The 6,000-nt window shown below is 40.0% G+C and overlaps 1 long non-coding RNA gene across 1 annotated transcript in view; it reads left to right on the forward strand.

Moving 5' to 3' along the window:
- LOC128072157 (uncharacterized) overlaps positions 1-5,117 on the forward strand; it is a 28,059-nt gene extending 22,942 nt beyond the window's left edge. The window contains exon 3 of the long non-coding RNA XR_008202153.1: positions 4,428-5,117. This is a non-coding gene — a long non-coding RNA (uncharacterized LOC128072157). The remainder of the gene's footprint in view (positions 1-4,427) is intronic.
- The last annotated feature ends 883 nt before the right edge of the window (positions 5,118-6,000 follow it).

Below are 6,000 nucleotides of genomic sequence, written 5' to 3' on the forward strand. Positions count from 1 at the left end.
TGTTTTACTTTGGTATCAGCAGCTTCTGTGGTCATCAGGCGAGCTGGACTAGTCTACACGAGGGCTGCTCAGCATGGTTGGTGCAGCTGGCTGGGAATATGCCATTTTACAAAACTATTTTCAGCACTGCTTGCAGCGTTCACACCTGACTGGCTTCCTGACTGACTGACTGACTGTGCAGCTCCCAGATAGCAAAGGCACCATTTTCAGTTTATAAATTCTGATGAATAAACCGTCCCCTGGGGTTTGGCAGGACTTACAGCTGCCTGAGATCTGCTTTAACTTTCTCCATTTGGCCTAAACTCTATGATACAAGATGCCCAAAAGTTACACAACTAAAAGCCATCTTTAACCACTCAGAAGAGCAGACTTATTTTAGAGACTCTGGAAACTACAATTCCTGTGGGAGCATATGGGAATAGTTGCCATGAAAATCAGGCCATTGTCATAAATGAGTGCTTTAGGCACACATGTCTGGGAAAAAAAAAAAAGACCAGTAAATTAAACAGTATCACTGGTGAATGACCTACTGGTGAATAGCACTCTTTTAAATAGCTTGGAGATAGCTGTTTGGATTTCATTTATTGAGAAGTTCATGCAACTATCTTTGCCATCTGCTGTTTAAGGAACACTATGGAACAACAGTGAAAACTGCTTTTTTTGGTGTGGATTTTGTTCTTTGAATGCATTTTTTATGAAGCACGTGTTTGGCTATTTGTTGAGATTTCATCTCAGCAGCCTCTTTGATGACATGCGTTTTTGAAACAGATCCCTGTGACTTATTCCATGGTTAAGTTGTGCCTCCAAGACATAGCTACGACTGCCTGTTGCATATGTCACTGAAATTACTTCAGTAGTTTCAATTTAGCTCCCTGAGTGAGACCCCTTATGATAGTTACAGCCTTCAGTCACATTCTTTTGCTTCAGAAGAGACTTTTCCATACAGGCAGAGAATAGTTTTCTAACAGTGTGGCCCTGACTGGATTTCTTTTATTTTCAGAGGCATTATAATTAATCATATGCATGGTTACGCATTGATCTGCCTGCCAAAAACCAAAACACAGCAACAAGTGAACATCATTAGCCAAATTTTTACAAGCCAGAGAGATCTCCCTAGTTTGCAGCCATCTCTCATCAAGAGATGCACATCTCCAGTCAGCACCTAAGTAAACTTACATGAGAAGAGCAGCTGAATTCCTTGCTTCAAGTCTTTCAGAGTTGGTGTTCAACTCATTGTTTATCAGGGCAATATTTTTATGTTTCCTGCTTTACTGTGTGGTCTAGTGCTTTTTATCCCTCTGGATATAATAAGAATAATGTAACGTCCTGATCTTTACTTCACTGCTGTGAAACAGGGAAGATCTGGTTCCCCTTTTACAGGTAATAACTATCTCCCATGAGGTGCTCTTCAGTAGTAGTTCTGGAGGAACACTTAAAAAAAAATACCCAAACTGTTTCATATCCATCTCCCTGTTTTTGAGAAGAAATTGTGTACAGATCAAATGCACAGTGCTCTTTTTTCAGCCCTACAGTGAGACTTAAATGTAGCTTACATGTTAAGTCCATGTGTGGAATCCTACTTTGTGAAGCACTCACATCCTTCAGCTTTGCCTAGAAGGAGCCTCCCTAGAGCTATGTTTCTGCATATGCTCAGGACAATTTCTGTTCCAACAAGGCTCATTCACCCCTAAATCTGCTGATTAAGAATTTAATCAGATGTCTCCAGTATGTCCTACCACAGCTTTCTGCTACTATGCAATTCAGGTATCATCCATGAGCTGGTTTTAGTAAAATGAATATATTTCACATCAGGTCAGTTTGTAGTGTCGATAACACCACTGCAGGAGCCTTAACAGATCTCCAGAGTTTATTTGTCAGCAGTTTGTATAGTTTATCTGGAATTCTTGAAAAAAACATGTCTCTCTCCTACTCACAGTTGGTGCCCACACATCATTTTTGGCTAAAGCAAAATATCTCGGTCTCTGACGATATATCTAATTAGCTTCCCACCAGATATTACTTTCCATAGGGTAATGATCCTACTGATTTATCTGTTCTTATACAAAGCAAGAGTTTACTGGGAGCTAGAAACCAGACCATCTGTACCAGAGAAGGTATGGATGGAATGCACTTTGAAGACACTGAGAATACAGTTGTAGAGATATGGAAAGATCTGGGAAGCACGATGGATTGTGTCAGTTCTTTGGTAGTTGGGAATTAGGGGTTAGAAAAGAAATGCAAGCATTATACTCTAGTTCCCTATAACAGGCAGTAAATAAATAATATCCAGTGTTCAGGTTATCCTATATTTCTTAAGTATGCTTAGCAATTAACTACAGCTATAAACTAAATACTGAAAATTTGAAAATCATTCAATTTATTTAAAGAATGAGTGGAAATAATTTATACTTAGCACCTATTGTTGAATTCCCCTGCTTTTCAATGGGTTTTCCATTATGTTTTCCAATTTTAATAGAAGTGAAGGAGATTGGACACAAAATATTGTCAAATGTCCAAGGTAAATAAACTGGGGAAAAAAATGAGAAAGATGTATAATTTTCTGTAAGAGCAAAGGGAATATTAAATGAACAATGGTAAACACTGAAGGCATTCTACAAAAAAAGTAAAAAAGGCAGAACGGAGTCCCTTGGGAAACAAATGTCCAAAATGTCCACTGCATCCCAATGAGTGGAATCTTTTTGTGTTGCTTCAACATAGAATATGGAGTGTGAATCAGTCTTGATTTATGCAGTAGATTAATTACACATTTGCAACATGAATCAGATATCTCAGGTTCTGTACTGAGAAAAATCACCTTTATTAGCCCCATATGAATGCTCAGTGCAAAGACCACCCAGTGACAAGGCTTTACTTTGAAGGATGGAGGAAACTGTGTAGCTTTAAATTCTCATGCAAGTGCTGATTCTCAAATTCCTAACTAATAAAATGGGAAGATGGAAAGTCATAGTACATTACAGTAAAAACATTGCACCTGAAAAGAGAAGAAATCACTCATGAGGTTCCCTTCTGGATTTCCCTGTGCTTCTGTGGGATGTCCCCAAACAGAAACAGAAGACCTCTTATCTTAAAGGCTATTATAATACTTTTTCCAGATCAGGACATCACGTAGGTGGTTTAGAAGTTGCATCACTGAATTCATTCTGTTGTTCTGGAAGGGGGAAACCTAAAATGGAGAAAGAAGGCCAGTACCATGTTAAACTACTTAAGAGATCAAACAAAATCAAACTGCAGCCAGCAATGTTTGGATTTTTCCTTTGGCTCCCAGAGCAAGCTGTAAATCATCCAGCAAATGTGCTCTCTACATGGGGGTCAGACAAGAAACCATCTGCCCATACAGGGCAGCCACTTCAGACTTAGCTTTAATTAATTAAATAAATAATGAGTTGTTTAGAACGTGCTGCCAAGTTCCTAAGAAGCGCCCAGAAGTACATAGTCTGATGTACCATAGTCTGATGTACCAGGTCTCTGCCTCATCGTGGGCTGGTGGATTCATGTTCTCCAGAGAGCCTTCAGCATTAAATGTGACAGAAAATGCAGAAACACAAGGGAAGAGCGCTCTGCTGAAGCTGATTGGCTTTGTTCTGACAAGTCTCACATTTTTAATCCCACTGTGGCAGCCTTGAGAAGGCGAGAGAGCTCCTCACTCCTTTGCTGGTTAGCATCTAACCCTTGGTGTCAAAAATCAGGTGTGCTCCAGCTCTCTCATGACAATTGTCTGTTTGCAGGAAAGGAGATAGGATTCACAGTTCTGTGGAGGGTGCCAACCCAGCACACTTCCACTGAATTCAGTCCCAATGGAAAAGCCAGAGAAGCAGGAGGTGGTGAAACTTCCCTGGAGAGCATAGCAACATGGAAGTACATGGCATAGAGAGGGGTAGTATAGGAAGGTGTACTGACGTTTTTCCTGCCATGCACTTTTCCTGTCAATGCATATCAAAAATGTACACTTAAATCTGTTTCTCTGTATTTATCAATCTCCAAACCTATCAAAATTGCAGTGTTTGTTAGTAGTGACTGACTTCACGAAATCAGCTGTTCTGAGACACATCCAAAGAGTAATTTCACAGATGTGAGGAAAATTATTTTCACCTTGGTGTACCTGTAAGTCTACTGAGTGTGGGGCTGATTTTTGACAGAGTAAAGCAGACAAATACAAGAGAAGCCCCGTGATGCGCTGTGAATGCTGAGCTCTACAGCTACCTGCATTCATGACATTTTCAGTGTTTCAATATGGTCAGTCATGGCAGCGATCTGCAAAATTCATGTAAATGACTTCTCATTTTTCTCTGAATGTGCTGTCTACCAACCTCACTTTACTGAAAAGAATTTCGTTTGGAGCCAGCTTGAATATTTTGCTAATATGCTGGCTTCCTGCCGTCACCCAGAGTTGTTTTTTTCCCCCCTAGGCATGGAAAACTCAGTTGTTTGCTTAAAAATGAAGACGTCATGACACCTAGTGGTGAATTAAACAAGAAGAACTTCAGTTTCCTAAAGAACTCGCTGCTGTTTTCCATCATCATGTTGTTCTCATTCATATTGCAGTATGAGAGATGTGGGCATTACCCTCACGAATCTGAACATCCAGGCAGCCACTCTTCTTTTACAGTCCAATGCAACGCCCGTGTTTTGTTGCATGTGACTCCTGCTCCTCTCCACAGAAGGCCACGTTCAATAAGGCCCAGCATGCAGTCAGTCCCCCCCCGGCCATGTTCCTCACTGAACATGACATTTTGAATGGCCATTTATACTGAAATCAACTAAGTGCTTTGACTTTAGAGGAAAAGGGAGCATGGTAGAGTCTTGGCATAAGACCAAATGGGAATTTCAGTCTTTTTTCTCTTGTTAAGGACATATTAATCAAGTCTGTTTTTAGAAGGTGACTCAAGACTGTATTGTATGGCATGCAGCAAATTCCTGGCAGGCAGCTAAATCTGACTCAGTTGCTGGCAAATTCTTCTGCTTTTGAAGACTACTTAGACTCTGCCTTGGTCAGCAGCAGTCAAAAAGCTCATACTGGCTGTGATACCATGACAAGAAGTTGCACTGAAAAGCAGTAAGCCAGTCTAGACATGTGCAAAAAAAAAAACAAAAAACAACCAAAACTATAGGTTCTTTCCAAACAGTGGCAAGCCTGGGAGATTTTTATTTTTTAGAGAAGCAGAACAGTGTTGAGTTCTGCTAATGGTAACTAGGCTGCTGTCACCAAGTGTAAAGCTTTCTTGGCTTATTGAGCCTGCTGGTTGGGGACCAGCCATTTTTTTATCACAAGAATTAGTTTCAGTGCAAGAGATTTCAAGTCAAAACATCACAGTATGCTGTTTGGGAATCTGGGTGCATGCTTCTTTGCATCTGTAAGAGTTGTTAGCAGTGCAGCCTTCCAGTTTCATGTCCATATTTGTGCATGCTATATCAAGCATACTTTCCATTGCCTTCAGCATGACAAACTTGTTTCCCCTCTTCTTTCAGAACAGATGCATGATAGAGTTGCATGTTGTAGCCAACAAATGGAAAATAAATTGCTTGAATATACATGACTTTCTTCATCTTCAAAGATTTATTTTACCATGTCTACATGTATTTAGTACCTGTAACTTCCCCAGTCTGCTGTCCTGGGTATAATTAACACTTCTGCCACCAGAGTGTCTGGATATAAGAGAATGTAAAAACATCAGTTCTGTCCAAAATGTTCCAGTTTCCATCCTTTGAATCATTAGCATGTGACCTATGCTGTGCCAATATTAATAACCATTGCTCATGGCTTTCAAACAACCCAAACTATTTAAAAATTAATTCTGTTTACAGTACTTTCTAGAGGAAGTATTTTGTAGAAGTGAATAACTCAAACTGACTAGTGGCTACCCACAAAATATGACCAGTAACAAAATGAATCATTCAGAATTAGCTGGCAAGGACTGGATGTATTGTTGGAGAAAACATCAAGTGGAGATCAGATCCAACAACTCTAAGTCCTGGGTTCTC

The sequence above is a fragment of the Tympanuchus pallidicinctus genome, unplaced genomic scaffold (genome assembly GCF_026119805.1).
Source record: "Tympanuchus pallidicinctus isolate F22 unplaced genomic scaffold, pur_lepc_1.0 scaffold10, whole genome shotgun sequence".
In the NCBI taxonomy this organism is placed as follows: Eukaryota; Metazoa; Chordata; class Aves; order Galliformes; family Phasianidae; genus Tympanuchus; species Tympanuchus pallidicinctus.